The sequence below is a fragment of the Hemiscyllium ocellatum genome, chromosome 15 (assembly GCF_020745735.1).
Source record: "Hemiscyllium ocellatum isolate sHemOce1 chromosome 15, sHemOce1.pat.X.cur, whole genome shotgun sequence".
Lineage (NCBI taxonomy): Eukaryota > Metazoa > Chordata > Chondrichthyes > Orectolobiformes > Hemiscylliidae > Hemiscyllium > Hemiscyllium ocellatum.
The window spans coordinates 58206370-58224955 of NC_083415.1; positions in this window are offsets into that span (position 1 = coordinate 58206370).

The following is an 18586-nucleotide window of genomic DNA, read 5'->3' on the forward strand; positions in this document are numbered from 1 at the left end:
TACTGTGGACATTCAGAGCAGACAAAGAAGCTGTGGCATGGATGCTGAGGACCTGAGGGCGTGGGAGCATCATGTGAGGAGGAGGATCAAGGTAATGAGGAAGAAAAAGCTCTCCTTACGTGTCAGGGAGTTCAGCTGCAGCGGGTGCTGGAAGCCAGGCAGGACCTGATTAAACCTCTCCTCCCCAGACAGCTGTTGGTCATCAAACTAGAATTTGGTTTGCATCCTGAGGGTGATGTTACGTATGTGACTGTAAATAATAGCTCATGTCTGGAATTGTTCAATTGCTGGACTGTCTGTGATGTGGGCATTGAGGACAGAGTGATGGTAATTTAGAGAGGAGTGTTTGGAATGGATGTAACTGAGGACAGGTAAACTGTGAAGTGTGGTGATTACACAGCGACGAGAGTGAGAGAATGGCTGACACTCCCTCGCACATACAACTCTATTCTCTCACTCTAGTCGTGTGTAACCACCACACCTCAAAATTTGCCTGTCCTCAGCTACATCCCGTCTAAACACTGCTCGTTAAATTACCTCAGTGCCCACTGGAGATCTACATCTTTTCACTGAGTAGCTGGACAACATCACAGACAGTCCAGCAATTGGACAATTCCAGACCTGAGTGTTGTGGTCAAGTGGCTGTTGTGCTATTGTGCTGCTGCTGAGAGGCAATGTCAAATTGTCAATGTTTGACTGGGTGCACAACAGTCCAAAGATGGCACGAGCGACAGTTGGTTGTCCAGTGAGTGGCGTGTTGTACGAGATATGTGAGTGGGGAAAGTATGCATGGTGAGATGGGGATAGAAATGGATGAGAGGAAGACCAGAGAGGTGAGGTAGGCAGCTAATGAGATGGGTTTGGTAAGACACATTGAGAAATCTCAAGGCAGAGAACCCTCCAAAAAACATGACACAACTGGCAGTTGGCCAAAAGGAGGTAAAGTTCAGCCCATAGGCTCCAGAGCCGTTGGTATATTTACAGTTGTACAGATTACAGATGTATACTTATTGTGTGGTATGTGCATTGAAGTCATGATGCTTGTATGCCAGATTTTTGATGTCCTGAGGAAAGCAGGAAGGTAAATTTTGGCCAGTTTCTGAACATTGCTCATCACAAGCAGCTTCTGCTTTTAAATGTGAGCTTCTTTTAAGTTGAATGTGACCTTGCTTTACAACCTGTACTGTAGAAGATTGGTTACAATCTTGTAAAATAGTAAAGTGGCCTAGATGGGCTGAATAACCTTTTCCTGGCCCTATTTCTCATTTCTTTTCAGCAACTTCAAGTGCCCGGTGGAATTGTCACTAGACTAATGTTGTGATGCTCAAAAGGGTTCAGAGAAGATTTCCAAGGATGTTGCCAGGGCTGGTGGGTTTGATCTACAGGAAGAGGCTTAATTAGGTTGTGGCTGTTTTCCCTGGAGCGTCGGAGGCTGAGGGGTGACCATATAGAAGTTTATAAAATCATGAGGAGCATGGATAGGGTAAATAGGCAATGTCTTTTCCCAGATCTAGAGGACATAGGTTTAAGGTGAGAGGGCAAAATTCAAAAAGGGGGCTAAGGGGAGGATAGAGCATGTATGGAATGAGCTGCCAGAGGAAATGGTGGAGGCTGGTACAAATACAGCATTTCAGAGGCACCTGGATGGGTATATGAATAGGAAGGATTTAGAGGGATATAGGCCAAGTACTGGCAAATGAGACTAGATTGATTTAAGATATCTGGTCAGCATGGACGAGTTGGATCGAAGGGTCTGTTTCTGTGCTGCACATCACTATGACTCTAATAATCCTGAACACCAGGCTTATGCTGTCTGGACAAATGTCCAAATCCCACCATGGCAGGTGGTGAAATCTGAATTCAATATCTTCAGTAAAGATCTGGATTGAGAAGCTTTCTTAATGCATATTACCACTGTTGAATCTTGTACAACTTCATCGTGTCCATTAATGTCGTGTACAGGAGGAAGTTTGCCATTCTTATCTGATCTGACCTGTAAGTAACAACAATGTGGTTGACTCTTAACTGTCTGCTGGGCACTAAAGGTTGGACTAACCATTATGGCCCAGAGAGCTTATCAGCTTGAGGGCAATTAGGGATGGGCAACCAATGCAGGACCTACCAGTGATGTCACATCCCATGAAAGAATACAAGGGAAAAAAAGTTCTGACCCACAGCAGTTTTGCAACAATAAACCCTGCAGCTGTCCCTCAGAGAACATTCCACCTAAATATGCCAGGATTTCTCCTGATATTCAGATGATTCTGGTGGTTGCAGTTTATAGATAATATTTAAAAAAGATTTTGCTGTTTCCTTGACAGCCCAGTGACCAGGATGGTACTGCACTAGACATATCGAAAATATGGGCTGATCAATCACTTGGTCCGTGACAGCTTATTTCAAATGAGGCACCTTCAGGGTTCTATATCTACTGTGGTAATCTTGAGTTGGGGTTAGAGTAGGTTAGGCAGCATCTCAGGAATAGGGAATTCGACGTTTCGAGCATCGAATGCTCGAAACGTCGAATTCCCTATTCCTGAGATGCTGCCTAACCTGCTGTGCTTTAACCAGCAACACATTTTCAGCTGTGATCTCCAGCATCTGCAGACCTCACCTTTTACTTGGGGTTAGAGTACTTTAGTATTGAGAAACTGGGATGCTATGAGCCAATATGATAAGACTTGTCGTTTTGCAATATTAATAACTGATGTGTTAATGCGCTCCTATCAAATCCCTTTGGGTATTGTGTTAACAAAGGTGTTAGTAGAATCTATTGTTGTCACACTGCAATCAATCCATTAATCTCACCACTGAAAGGACCGAGTTTTCAGCATAAATCTGCATGTTGAGGATCTGTGCTTTTTTTTCTAAATGAAAGCAGTGCATTCAGTTTAGTTTTAAATATTCACTTATCAAATATTCAACTGGTGCAGATAGACTTAGTTGATGGAAGGAACATTAGTTCAGATTGATAGCAAGTTCCCAATCCTTCAGGGTTTTAGCAGCAACATCTATAATGGAGTGTACACTTGTAATAAGTCCAAGTACAGAAACCCCAAATATCAAGAAATGAAAATAGTTGCATTTTAAATGCTGTACATTTGAGTACTTGCAAAGTTGTGGATAGCTCCAGGAGGATGAATGGGCTTTCACCCTCTATCCATGAATAGCATCTTCTGAACAACATATTAAGTTTCAAGATTACCCATGAACCAGTGGGACCAGTTAGCTAGAGGGGCTATTGTGTGGGTCACAAGAAGCCAACAGTGTGAATTTGATCGCTGTTCTGACTGAGGTGGACTTGGGACCTGCCTGCATATCTTGTCCCTGGGTATAGAAGGCAACAGCACAACTCTGCTGAATAAAATCTAACATGGGAAATACCTCATGGTGAAGCACTGAATAGAATTTAGAATGGATGGGGTTCTGGATTTTAGAATAGAATTAGGTTTTTATTAGATCTTATGGGCACATGTACTCAAGTACAGGAGTAAAGTGAAATGTTTACAATGTCATCATTCCCAGCACCACCTTAGGTACCTAGGTATGAAATCTTAGGTAAAAAGATAAAAATAAAGGAAAAAGTTAAAAGTTCAACATTACAGTTTGTGTCAGTATAAGGTTGTAAATAACAAATCAAAGTTATATGTTCCAACTCACTGTGCTTCTTAAGTCATGGGCCCTCAGTTGCTCCACACTGGGCTTTCCCCACAAGGACTCAATTGTTCTTCTGTCCCTACCCACCGTCCCCCAAAACTGTGTGTTTGATCTCTCAACCACTGCACTTCCACACTGTTACCTCGTCACCGACTGTCATCTGGACTCACCCACCACCTCGCCACAGACAGCCACTGTCCCGCTCTGATGCTGCTCTGCTCCCCCCAGTCGCTCCAATCCCGCACAGTCACTCCATTCCCCCCCAAGTCGTTCCATTCCCCCCCAGTCGCTTTACTCCCCCCCAGTCGCTCGATTCCCACCCAGTCGCTCCACTCCCCTCCCAGTCGCTCCACTCCCCCACCAGTCACTCCATTCCCCCCAGTCGCGCCACTCCCCCCCAGTCGCTCCACTCCCCCCAAGTCACTCCACTCCCCCCTCAGTCACCAACTCACCCCCAGTCACTCCATTCCCTCCGAGTCACTCCACTCCCCCCCAGTCACTCCATTCCCCCCCAGTCGCTCCATTCCTCCCCAGTCACTCCAAGACCCCCAAGTCGCTCCACTCCCCCCCCAGTCACTCCATTTGCCCCTAGTCATTCCACTTCCCCCCAGTCACCGACTCACCCCCAGTCGCTCCACACCCCCCCCCAGTCGTTCCATTCCCCCCCCAGCCACTCCACTCCCCATAGTCACTCACTCCCCGCCCCAGTCGCTCCATTTCCCCCCCCAGTCGCTCCAAGACCCCCAAGTCGCTCCACTCCACCCCAGTCGCTCCATTCCCCTGAAGTCGCTCCACTCCACCCCAGTCGTTCCACTTCCCCCCAGTTGCTCCATCCCCCCCAGTTGCTCCATCCCCCCCCCCAGTCACTCCATTCCCTTCCAGTCGCTCCAATCCTCCCCAGTGGTTCCACTCCCCCTCAGTCATTTCATTCCCCCCCAGTTCCTACATTCCCCCCCAGTTCCTACATTCCCCCCCAGTTGTTCCACCCCCTCCCAGTTCCTACATTCCCCCCCAGTTCCTACATTCCCCCCCAGTCACTCCATTCCCCCCAGTCACTCCACTCACCCCCAGTCACTCCATACACCCCCCAGTCGCTTCATTCCCCCCCAGGTCCTCCACTCCCCCACACCAGTCACTCCACTCCCCCCCCAGTCACTCCACTCTCCCCCCAGCCACAGACTCACCCCCAGTCGCTCCACTCCCCCCCCAGTCACTCCACTCCCACCCCAGTCGCTTCACTCCCTCCCAGTCGCTCTACTCTCCCCCAATCACTCCATTCCCCCTCAGTTGCTCCACTCCCCCCCAGTCGCTCCATTCCCCCCCAGTCACTCCATTCCCCCTCAGTCACTCCACTCCGCCCTAGTCACTCACTCCCTCCCAAATCGTTCCATTCCCCCAGTCGCTCCACTTCCCCCCGAGTCGCTCCATTTCCCCCCAGTTGCTCCGTTCCCCCCCAGTCACTCACTCCCCCTCAGTCACTCCACTCCACCCTAGTCACTCACTCCCCCCCAAGTCGTTCCATTCCCCCCCAGTCACTCACTCTCCACCTAGTCACTCCATTCCCCCCCCAGTCGCTCCACACCCCCCCAGTCACTCCCTTCCCCCCCCAGTCGCGCCAGTCCCCCCCAGTCACTCATTCCCCACCCAGTCACTCACTTCCCCCCTGTCGCTCCACACCCCTCAAGTAACTCCATTCCCACCCAGTCGCTCCACTCCCCCCCAGTCACTCACTTCTCCCCCAGTCACTCCGTTCCCCCCCAGTCACTCACTTCTCCCCCAGTCACTCCGTTCCTCCCCAGTCACTCACTCGCCCTCCTGTCACTCCACTCCCCCCCAGTCGCTCCACTAACCCCCAGTTGCTCCACCCCCCCAGTTGCTTCACTCCCCCCAGTCACTCCATTCCCCCATCAGTCGCTTCACTCCTCCCCCAGTCGCTCCACTACCACCCAGTCACTCCACTACCCCCTAGCCGCTCCATTTCTCCCCAGTAACTCCATTCCCCCCCAATCGCTCCATTCCCCCCAGTCGCTCCACTCCCTCCCAGTCGCTCCATTCCACCCCCAGTCGCTCCACTCCCACCGCAGTCACTCCGTTCCCCCCATTCACTCCGTTCCCCAAGCCACTCAATACCCCCAGCTACTCTGTTCCCCCCAGCCGCTCTGGGCTCCCAGCTTCCACTATGCTGCCTGTGTTCTGCCCGGACACACCAACTGCTGTGTGGCTGATCACTAACGCCCCTGCTCTGATCTCCCAGCCACTGTCATCGCTGCCTCCGCGACTGACCTTCCTTCGGATGCTAACAGAACAAAAAACTAAAAGTGAGCTAAAAAAACAAGAAAGAGAACCCAGTACGGAAGAAAGAAACGGGGTCAGAGTGGACGAGCTCTCACTCAGATGCCCTACTCTGCCAGCATCCAGGAGACCTGGGCAGAGAATGCTAACAACCTCCCTTCAGGAAGAGTATGCATGACATTTAGAATTAGGTTCAGCCTCTTCCATTTAAAGTGTAAATACAATGCAACAGAGGAGGTTTGGCCCAGTCGAGGTTATTTCTAAATTACTTCCAGAGCCAATTACAATTAAAAAGGAGCCTTGTGTTAAACAGTTTCAGAAATGCAACAAACTGTTACACAAAGCAAATAAAAATGACCAGATATCCTCTTCTGGTAGTGTTGATTGAGGGATAAGAATTGGTCAGCACATCCAGGGATAATCTCCTGCTTATCTTCAATGTCGTGCAATTGGATCTTTTGCAATATTCTAAGGGAGGCAATAGGGCCTTGGATGATAACTCATTGGAAAGACAGCTCCACTGAGAGTGCAGCATTCCAATAGTACTGCATGGAAGTATTAGCTTAGATTTTAATTACCAAATGTGCCGTCTCACTTCATCTCTTAATGCCACTTTGTACTTTTATGCTCTCATTTCCAGTACTTGTTATGGCACCTATCGTTGTGTCATCAGTAAAATTGCATGCATTACTCTTTATTATAGATTTAAGTCATTGACAAATATAGTGAATAATCAAACCTCTAACACAGATCACTGTGGGACATCACTAGTCACTACCATTTAATTATATCCCTGTCTTCTCCTACCTCACCTATTTCCTAACAAGGTGAATCATTTCCTTTCGATTCCATAAAGTTTAAATTAAACAGAAAACTGTAATTGAATGCTTTTTTTTGGAAAATCCATATCAACTACACGCATTGATTCTCCCTTCATTACTTCCTTGAAATATTAAATTAGTTTCATTAGCCATCACCTATCCAATACAATTCCATACTCAAACCCTCAATTCAATGATGTTGACTATGTTGCTCTGGACTCATTCACTTTTTCATTGATTATAGATTAAAATAATTTCCCCACAGCAGCATGTTTCTTGGAATAAACAGTGGGTCTGGCAGCATCTAGTGGAGAGAGGAACACAGATAACCTTTCAGATCAAAGACTTTCCTTCAGTATTCTGAAGAAAGGTCCTTGATGTCTCAATCTAGGTCTGGCAGGGATGCCTGAGATCAAATGGAACTTAGGCATTAGCGATTATTAGACATTAAATAAGGGATAATGGGGTGAGCAGTTGACTGGGTGTGATACATATATATATAGGAAATGGGGTAAAAGTGGTGTTGGAGTCTGTGGTAAATGAACTAGAAATTTAATATTGACTGGAACGTTCAAGCAGCAGCACAATAACAAAATCATTAAACTACTAATCCAGAACCCAAGCTAATACTGTCAGGACAGGGATTCAAACCTCACAAGAGATGGTGAAATTTAAATTAAACCAAAAATCTGAACTTAAAAGGTAGCCTACTAATGGTGATCATATAGCTCTTACTGATTATTATTAAGAACCTGTCTGGTTCACTAGTGTCCCTTAAAGAAGCAAATTTGTTATCCTTATCTGCCCTGGGGTACATGCGACTCCAAACCCTCAGCGACGTGAGTTACTCCTAACTGCCTCTGAATTGGCTCTAACATGCCATTTATAGTTCAAGGGCAGTTGGAGACGGGCAATAAACACTGGCCTTGCCAGTAAAGCCCATGAGCTGAAAATGTGTTGCTGGTTAAAGCACAGCAGGTTAGGCAGCATCCAAGGAACAGGAAATTCGACATTTCGGGCCAGATGCTGCCTAACCTGCTGTGCTTTAACCAGCAACACATTTTCAGCTCTGATCTCCAGCATCTGCAGACCTCACTTTTTACTTACAGTAAAGCCCATGCCCCATACAGGAATTTTTTAAAATTGTGATTGGATTCTGCCTACTCAGCATTTTCACTTCTGGCCAGATCTGGATACTCTTAACCCTAGAATTTACAATTTTCAGGTTTCAACTTTGGAAATGTATTAATGACCTAAAATGAAGACCGACCTCAACAATTCCTACAAGTGTGTTGTTACAATCTTAGAGACTGTTAACTTTTAAAAAGAAGTTTGAATCCAGTGATCAACTTGGAAAAGGTCAAGCAACAAGATTTCAATTTCCAAAGTTTTCCACACACGATGTGAAATGTTAACTGGGTTACTCTGCTTCTGAATTGCTGCCAGACTTTATTTCCAGCACTCCTTTATTTATAATTACCAGAAAGTGTAGCTTGTTGCTAGAATGTCGCCTGAACCTCTCTCACCTTTCCCATCTTTTTGTGGCTTCTTTATGCTGTGCTGGGAGGTAAGCTTTTATCATGGACCTTTCCTTTGAAATAGAACAACTCAAAAGCAGACCTATTCAAATTCACTCAAATATTTCCAAGTTCATTCTTTGAATTTTTAAAATCACGGATGATTTCAATTCTGCACCCGGGCTCCCTTATTTGTAGTGGCTCAGAAACAATGAGGAATTGGAGAATGTTTAAGGTAGTGAATGGATCTAAATATTCTATTTAAAGATATTTGGAAATTGAATTCAAAGTCTGGAACTGGATACTCTTAACTTTAGAATCAAATATTTACAATTTTTAGGTTTCAACTTTGGAAATGCATTAATGACCTAAAATGAAGACTGACCTCAACATTTCATTGAAGTGTGTTGTTACAATCTCTTAGCAACCAATAACTTGTAAAAAGATCAATTTGGAAAAGATCAAGCAACATGCTTTAAAGTTCCAAAATTTTTAATGTAATGAACTAAAAGAAACATTGTTTAAAAATCATTCAGTCGGCAATTTATACTCTAAACCACAGAAACTATCCTCAGTTATCATTAAAAATATCCATTAGTGCCCTCTGTAGTTTTACTGTGTGCTGTCCCTGAAGTGGGCACTTCATTTCCAAGAACCAGTCTAAAGCTATTCTCTGCTGCTGATTGCTTGTCTCTTTCTCATTCGATGCGCAGAATATCTCAAATCCCAAACTGACATTTTGTAGTAAGGGTTACCCTGCACATTTCTCTATCTAGCCAAAGCTAGGCAAATCTTCTCGGTTTGTTTGAATCCTTATTCCCTCCAATCTAAGTATGAGCATCCACCAGTGTTCTGCATAGTGCGCAACAGGGAATGGATGTGCATTTTCTCTCAGACTGATCTATTTCTGATGTCCAGGGATACCTTAAGACAAACCCTGTAATCTCATAGTCCAATGGTTTTCTATGGACTCTTCTTCTCTCATTTTCCATTCTCATAAATAAATAAACAACATGGACTCAGAATTCAGATAGAAATGATAATTGAGTAGTCTTTGAACATATAACTCAAGTCTACCTTAAAACCATTAAACAAGTTAAATATAACTGATTACAATATCTTCATAATTCTAACATCTACATGGTCATTAACAATCCAGCCACTATCAGCATAGCTGCCCTAATCATTAGTTTTGGTTATGAAAAGCTTGTACCTTCTTATCAATGAGACAACCTTCCCAATACTCACCCCCATTCACACTTTAACCTTTAATAACTTTAAGTAACAAAGCCACCCATGCTTATTGTCAGAATTCAAAACAGGTCACTTAACTCCTTCCATTTTACTCTAAGTTAAAGGACACAGCTCCAAGACAGAATAATCTTGCAAATGTTATATTTGCAACTTAGGAGCCTAAGGATATACATATTTATTCTTCTCCATTGGGCCACAGTTCAAGAGACATAACAACTCCTCTGTACCTTAAAGATCCATGCAGGACACAGATGCATAATTGTCATGACAGGGCCAGGGCCCTATATTGTGATGTTGCTGTAATACCTTTCATGACACCATCATGAATTGGACATATAGCTAACACTGCGCATCCCAAAGGACCAGTTGCAGAGTCAGTAGCTTTTAAACATGAAGGGATCTCTCAACCTGACTGAACACAGTTAAATACAACTGGTTCAATGTGGACCACTTTACAGCAACTCATCATTTTATGAACAGACTCACTTGACGATTCCGCTCCTAAATTGAAAGAAAAGCTTTGTGTTAACTTGGGTGTCATTTCAAGGAAGCTCATTTGTATGATTTATGCCATTGGGGTTTTCCAGACACACATTCCCAATCTGATTTGGTTTTATTGTGTATTAGCCTGTAGACTGGCTGACTCAGGGTGTGACAGTGTGAATTTATGATGGTTGAAGTCTTCTGATGTCTCACAAAGATGAAATGCATTGCCACACAACTCTTACCATTTTGCAGAGGTTGTACAACATAAAATATCTCTTGCTACTGAGACATTAGATAATGTATTTGTTGTCCCTGCTTTACCAGGGTACTAGCAGTGAAACTGAGAGTGCATAAGTATTACACAAACTTCCTGAACCAACCCAGACAAGAGTGGCATGGTGGCTGGGTTGTCCCTCACAGCACCAGGGATTCGGGTTCAATTCCAGCCTTGGGTGACTGTCTGTGTGGAGTTTGCACATTCTCCCTGTGTCTGTGTGAGTTTCCTCCGGGTGCTCCAATTCCCTCCAAAGATTTGAAGGCTAAGTGGATTAGCCATGGGAAATATAAGGTTATTGGGTGGGCTGCTTTTGGTGGGTCAGTGTTGGCTGAATGGCCTGCTTCCACACTGGGACTTTAAGGTATAAGAATTAGGCTTTTCAGGGGTCAACTGACCTCTGAACTGGGTGTCAGCTGTGGTACTGTGGGTGGTATTCCCAAATCTGAGTCATGAGCTTGTAGCTGCAGTTGCACTCCAAAGGCTTGAGTACAGAGTTTTAGACTGATATTCCAAGGAAATACTGCGGGAGTGCTGTGCTGTCAGAGATACCTCTTTCAGATGAGACATTAAAATGCAACTTTTTTTTTGTTCTCCCAAGTGGATGTAAAATATCTCATGGAACTATTTCAAAGAAGAGCAGGTGTCATCCTTGGTGTCTAGGCCAAAATATATTCCTCAATTAACATTTCCAAATGGAGTATCTAGCCATTATTACTTCGCAGTATATAAATTGACTTCAATGTATCCTACGTTACACCAGTGACAGGACTTTAAAAGTACTTAATTTGCTATAACGTACTTGGAGTTGTCCTGAGGTTATAAAAGGCACTATGAAAATATCAGTTTTTATGACTTGAATTCCAATCTTTAATTTTCTTTTTAACCCTTGTTTGGCGTCCTCCATTTCAAAAAATATTATCGTCTAAGAGTCACATCTTATTTCTACATTGAATGTATATACATTGTGTTATGATTCCATCTTGCATTTAGCAATTCATAAATTTACTTATTGCTATCTCAGGAAAGACTGGTTAACCTCATTAAAAATCACACAACACCAGGTTATAGTTCAGCAGTTTTATTGGAAGGACTAGCTTTCAGAGCACTGCTCCTTCATCAGGTGCACCTTCATCACCACCTGATGAAGGAGACGTGCTTCAAAAGCTAGTGCTTCCAATTAAACCTGTTGGACTATAACCTGGTGTTGTGTGATTTTTAACTTTGTACGCCCCAGTCCAACGCTGGCATCTCCAAATCATGGTTAACTTCCGTCCTTTTAAAATATAAGTACGTTTGGGTCTGGGAGGAAGGTATGAACAACTTATTATTTCCCGGTGTTTGCCCAAACTCTTTGAAAATTACTATTCAGTCAGCGTCCTCTGCTCTTTCAAGTTGTGCATTTCAGAGCACAACTCGCTTCATGTCGAAAAAACCCCCATCCGTCCCTGTTATGTTTAACTGGTAATTGTCTATCCTTTAGCTTAGTAACTCTTCTACCAGTGGAAATGATATTTCACAATTTGGTCTTTTAAAACTGCTCACACTTGTGGTCACCTCTGTAAAAGCTCATTTCCTAACAAGAAATATTCCCATATTTGACAGATTGGAGGAAGAAAAGAAGCTGACAAAATGCTGAAAATGTGAACATTGAGAAAATCTGGGAAAACCGGGCAGATTGTTCAGACTGTGAGAACAAAAGGGAGTTAAAGTATTGGGTAACTCTGATGACTTGTTCTTCTGATATTTTTGCACCTTCTGTTTTTATTTAAGATAATTTATTTAAGCCTAATTTTTCCAGATGAGGGCTGTCTTCTCCTGCAACAGTAAGGGGGTGAATTGCTCCAGTTGTTAACATGCCTTGCCATGCATTGACCCAATGTTAACATGGACACAATGTCATGTATGTTCAATAGTAAACTGTAATGGTTGTGGGAATAGTTTTATTATTTCAATGTTGCCCTGATAAACCTTGCCCCTTTCCACCCTCCATTAACTTGGACTCATCCAAAACTCTGCTGTTCATGTTCCAACGCTCACCAAGTCTCGATTCCCCCTTCACTCTTGAGGTTGATCCCTCTTCCAGCAATGCCTGGATTTAAAAATTGTCACACCTGTTTTCATATCCTTTCATATCCAGTGGTCTCACCCCTCCCTATCCCAGTACTCGCCCCAGCCTCACATCCCTGAGATCATCATGCTCCTCTTGATCTCAACTCTTGCTCTTTTCTGATTCTCATCAGCTGGTCATTGGCAGCCGTTTGCTCAGCTAATTCAGCTCCGAGCTCTGGAATCCTGACTCTCAGCCTATCTCGCTTTTCCTTTTCTGACTCTTCCTTTTTGACTGACCATTCAGCCATCTGGTTTAATACCACTTCATGTGGCTCAGCATCACATGTTGTTTGGTGAGATTCCTGTGAAATGCTTTCCTCCATTCAAGATGCTATATAATGCAAGTTGTTGTTGTTGACTGTATGCTCAGTGAAAAAATCTCCATGCAAAGATTGGGATTGTGACAAGCGCCTCAGTGTATAATGCAGTGTATAATGGGCAACACGGTGGCACAGTGGTTAGCACTGCTGCCTCACAGCGCCAGAGACCCGGGTTCAAGTCCCACCTCAGGCGACTGACTGTGTGGAGTTTGCACATTCTCCCCATGTCTGTGTGGGTTTCCTCCGGGTGCTCCGGTTTCCTCCCACAGTCCAAAGGTGTGTAGGTTAGGTGAATTGGCCTTGATAAATTCCCCATAGTGTTAGGTGAAGGGGTAAATGTAGGAGTATGGGTGGGTGGCGCTTCGGCGGGTCGGTGTGGACTTGTTGGGCCGAAGGGCCTGTTTCCACACTGTAAGTAATCTAATCTAATCTGAACACTTGTGCTGTAAATTGGCATTAAGGCACAAAAGCATTTTCAGCAATAAGTTGGTACAGGTAATTGTGCTATTCATGATACAAGGAATTAATGAGGGCATTTGATGGGTTCCCCTAAAATTGAGTAGGCCAGGACCTTCAGAGTGGCACATCTGTGAGACAGGAGATAACCTGTCAGCTTTGTACAAATCTCTCCAGCGAACTGAGTATCCAGTAAGAGTTCTTCTTTCTGAAATAAGGAGAAAGTGAGGACTGCAGATGCTGGAGATCAGATCTCCTGCTCCTCAGATGCTGCCTGACCTGCTGTACTTTTCCAGCATCACACTCCCGACTTCTTTCTGAAATAAGCCAGGTTGGTATTGAGAAAGCCATGGTACCAAAAGGAACAGCTTAAATCTATCATCCCCCTTACCAGGGTTGTTAGAAAATGTAGGTGCCTGACTGGAAAAAGTGGCAAAAAGAAGAATTCATTATTGTTTTAAAATTGGAGGAAATTAACAAGTGAGAAAGCAAAACCTAAAATGTGACCTGGGAAATGAGCAAGAGAATTGGAAGTATTAATTAGATTTTACTGTACTGAAGCAGACCATTCAGTCCAACTAGACTATGCCAGTGAATATGAGTCGAAAAGTGTGGTGCTGGAAAAGCACAGCAGGTCAGGCAGCAACCAAGGAGCAGGAGAGTCGACGTTGGCTTATACCTGAAACATTGATTCTCCTGCTCTTCAGATGCTGCCTGACCTGCTGTGCTTTTCCAGCACCACATTTTTCGACTCCGACTCTCCAGCATCTGCAATCCTCGCTTTCTCCATTGGCAGTGAATATGCCCCACATAACTTCTCCATCCCTACTGTATCAATAGATCCTCAATCCCTTTCCCTCTTATGCATTTTGGCTTAAGCTTTGGTATTGTCACCCCTACTGTCTGAAATTCAGCTCTACCAACATCTATGTGACTGATGTTAGTAGACATCACCTGTTGAGGTGGTGCTCTTGAAACTGAATAACTTATAAATAGAAATTGCCCAGAGATGTATCTGGAAGCTTTTAATTGATGGGCCTGTGATAATTTCCTTTGATGGCTTGTTAGACTGTCATGACTCAATTGAGAAGAGCTCAGTGATAATCAAGTTGCATTATCCCACAAAAGTGGAACTACTCAATTAAACCACCAAGCTGGTCAATTTGCATGACTGACTGCTTTTCAGGCCAAAAGTAATTTACACCAGGTTTCATTATCAGCAGGAAAAATAACTTCACTTGTTGTAAACAAACTTACCTTTATTAGAGTCATAGAATCATAGAGATGTACAGCATGGAAACAGACCCTTTGGTCCAACCCGTCCATGCCGACCAGATATCCCAATCCAATCTAGTCCCACTTGCCAGCACCCGGCCCATATCCCTCCAAACCCTTCCTATTCATATACGCATCCAAATGCCTCTTAAATGTTGCAATTGTACCAGCCTCCACCACATCCTCTAGCAGCTCATTCCATACACGTACCACCCTCTGCGTGAAAAAGTTACTCCTTACGTCTCTTTTATGTCTTTCCCCTCTCACCCTAAACCTATGCCCTCTAGTTCTGGACTCCCCGACCTCAGGGAAAAGACTTTGTCTATTTATCCTATCCATGCCCCTCATAATTTTGTAAACCTCTATAAGGTCACTCCTCAGCCTCCGATTCTCCAGGGAAAACAGTCCCAGCCTGTTCAGCCTCTTCCTGTAGCTCAGATCCTCCAACCCTGGCAACATCCTTGTAAATCTTTTCTGAACCCTTTCAAGTTTCACAACATCTTTCCTATAGGAAGGAGACCAGAATTGCATGCAATATTCCAACAGTGGCCTAACCAATTCCTACAGCCGCAACATGACCTTCCAATTCCTGTACTCAATACTCTGACCAATAAAGGAAAGCGTACCAAACGCCTTCTTCACTATCCTATCTACCTGCGACTCCACTTTCAATGAGGTATGAACCTGCACTCCAAGGTCTCTTTGTTCAGCAACACTCCCTAGGACCTTACCATTATGTGTATAATTCCTGCTAAGATTTGTTTTCCCAAAATGCAGCACCTCTCATTTATCTGAATTAAACTCCAGCTGCCACTTCTCAGCCCCTTGGCCCATCTGATAAAAACCCCGTTGTAATCTGAGGTAACCTTCTTCGCTATCCACTACACCACCAGTTTTGGTGTCACCGGCAAACTTACTAACTGTACCTCTTATGCTCGCATCCAAATCGTACTGACTGGCAAAGAGTGAATTACTAATTTATAGCTATGTGACTTAAACCATAAATCTCAAAACTCCTGAAAGCACATACATTAATTCACAAATAAAGCAGACTAAGCATGGATAGAAGAGTATCGACAGGGGTCTACAATTTCTGTAGATCAAAGTCCAGATTACAAAGATGAACTGATTTCATTCTCCTTTTGATTTTTTAAATTCTCCTTTTGATTTTTAGCAATGATGCTATGATGCTGTCCATCGAGTAATAATTGGTTTTCAATTCAGTAACCAATTTGGAACCAACATATAGTCTTTTTTTCTTGTATTGTAATTATTTCTTCAGATTCTCAAAGACCTTTTTGTGTTTTTCACTCAGAAGAGGGAGAGATATTTCTTGTTCGTAAGCTTCGGAATATTTCTGGGAGCAGTGCCTCACATGTCTGTAATAAACTGCAGCTGGAACTATCTGAGGCAGTAGTTCCTAATCTCAAAGACACCTGGTGCCACTCTCTATAAGGTATCCACTTCACTGTCTTTAAAGGAAAATAATCTTTTGCAACTAAAATGCGTGATGCACAATCCAACTTGATCTCCAAGTTGCAAAAGCTCACCTGTGTAGCAGTGTACAAATTCCGTATTCTAGTTTATAATTCAAAAGGAGAAATGATATGGTCCCTTCCTTATTGTGGCATTGTCATTGGAAAGAAAAATTGCTGATCCATTGTCTGGGAACCAAGTGGTCACTGCAGTTTGTGTGGATGATTAACTTGCGTTTTGTCATTGGAGGAGGACACTGCAGACTTGTTTTTGTCAATTCCCATATTTTATATTGCATGGTCAATCTATTTTTATCCCTGTTTCATTCATCTAGTTTGCCCTTAAATGCAGCCACGCTATTTGCCTCAAAGTTTGCATATGGTTTTCCCTATTCCAATGACTCTTTAGGTAAAGACTACAACTGAATCTCTAACTGGATTTATTGGTGACTGCTAATACCCTGTCTAAGTTTTGTTGGTACGCAGACCTCCGAGGTCCACTTGTGGTAGTGATTCCTGGAACCTGAAGTCAATGCGACAATGTGCACATAACTTCAGAGGAACCTCCATCAGTCAAGGGAAATTTGGGTGATTATCTAATATTTATATTCAGCAGCACCTTCTCTATGGTTAAAAACAATGACTGCAGATGCTGGAAACCAGATTCTGGATTAGTGGTGCTGGAAGACCATAGCAGTTCAGGCAGCTGTGCCGAGGAGCAGTAAAATCGGTGTTTCGGGCAAAAGCCCTTCATCAGGAATAAAGGCAGAGAGCCTGAAGTGTGGAGAGATAAGCTGGAGGAGGGTGGGGGTGGGGAGAAAGTAGCATAGAGTACAATAGGTGAATGGGGGAGGGGATGAAGGTAGTAGGTCAGAGAGGAGGCTGGAGTGGATAGGTGGGAAAGAAGATAGGCAGGTAGGACAAGTCATGGGAACAGTGCTGAGCTGGAAGTTTGGAACAGGGGTGAGGTGGGGGAAGGGGAAATGTGGAAACTGTTGAAGTCCACATTGATGCCCTGGGGTTGACATCTTCTCTATGTCTGTGCATCAACCACCTTTGTAATTTTTAAAGATGTCTATTACGGTACATCTTTGCTTTCTTATAAAGGAACAAGTTGAAGAAGTCATAACAGGCTTAATGTTCTCATTCTGTGCTGTTTAATTCTGTATGTATTAAAATGAAGGAAATCACAAAGGCTGAAAGAAGCAAAGATTCTCTTGCAGTTAAATCCCTCTAGCTTCATTACCACATCAAGATTGGTCAAAACACGTTTCTTTTCCTTTTACTAACTACTTCAAGAAGAGGTTGCAAGCTATTAAATGTCAGTAATCAAAGTGAAATACTGTCAAAATTAATGGAAAATGACCACTTCCATGACATTGAGATACAGTTTATAATCCTGTTATCTTTTTGTTCCCTGATCTATCTATTTGGATGTTTGGGTCCAAATTTTAAACTATGCTGATATGATTGGACTTAAATAGTGAATAGTAGCAGAATATGCCTCAGCACTCAGCTCTATGGCTATGGCCCCTGATTCATGTTGGGACTGAAGAGAATCTCTCAGGACTGTGACAGAACTGCCAGCTGGAGTAATAGGGGCAGTGAGATTGGTAGCTCATCCTTGGATGATTACAAATCATCAAATTATCTTACAGACAACCTGAATGAAATCAACAGAAATGGATATTGAGCTGTAAAACAGACTGCCAATTGTGCTGGTAATTAATAACGATTTCATTCCCATGGAACCTCCTTTATTTGGAGATCAAAGAACTTTGAATGATAATTGAGATGGAATGAAAACCACCATCTTCTGTATATTACTGAAGTTATAAATTTGCTGACTTTGTTCTGAAATAGTTGACATCTTATCCTCAATGTTAGACTCTATAAATGTATAGTAACTTTAATGCATAATTGTCCCAAGGCATTTTACAGGAATATTAATATTGAGCCATGTACAGAGGTAGTTCAATAAAATATTGGAGGTATTGTCAAAATAACATTTGAAAAGCATCTTAAGTTAGAAAGGGAGGGAAATTATAAAAGAGGGATTCCAGAGCTTGGTGCCCAGGCAGCTGAACGTATGGCCATTACTGATGGAGCAATTAAAATCAGAGATGCTCAGATATTAAAGGGTTGTGGGACTGAAAAATATTACAGAGATAGAAAAGATGGAATCTGTGGTGGGAGTGCAAAACAGAGTGGGAATTTTTGAAATGGACAAAACTTTGAAGAAGGAAGGTTTGTGTTTATAAAATGCCTTTCCTGAGCTCAGGACATCCCAGAGTGTGTTACAGCTCAAGATGTTTTGTACATTGTACATTGTTGGAAGGTGGAAAACATGACAATCAAACCGAGAGTAGCGAGAGCCCACAAATATCAATGAGATAATGTTTCAGCTCATCAGATTTAGCTTTGAGTGAAGGATAAATATTTGTCAGAGCTCCAGCGATAACCCTTTTGCTCTTCTTCACACAAGCAGCAAGGATATTTTGGACACAAGAGAACAGAAGGGTCTCAATTTTGTGTCATCCAAAACAAAGCATCTCTGGTGCAACACTCCCTAAGTTCTACATTGAAGCACCAGCCTAGACTTCTGTCGGGAATGAAAAGATGAACCCACTTCTGATTTACAGGGCTA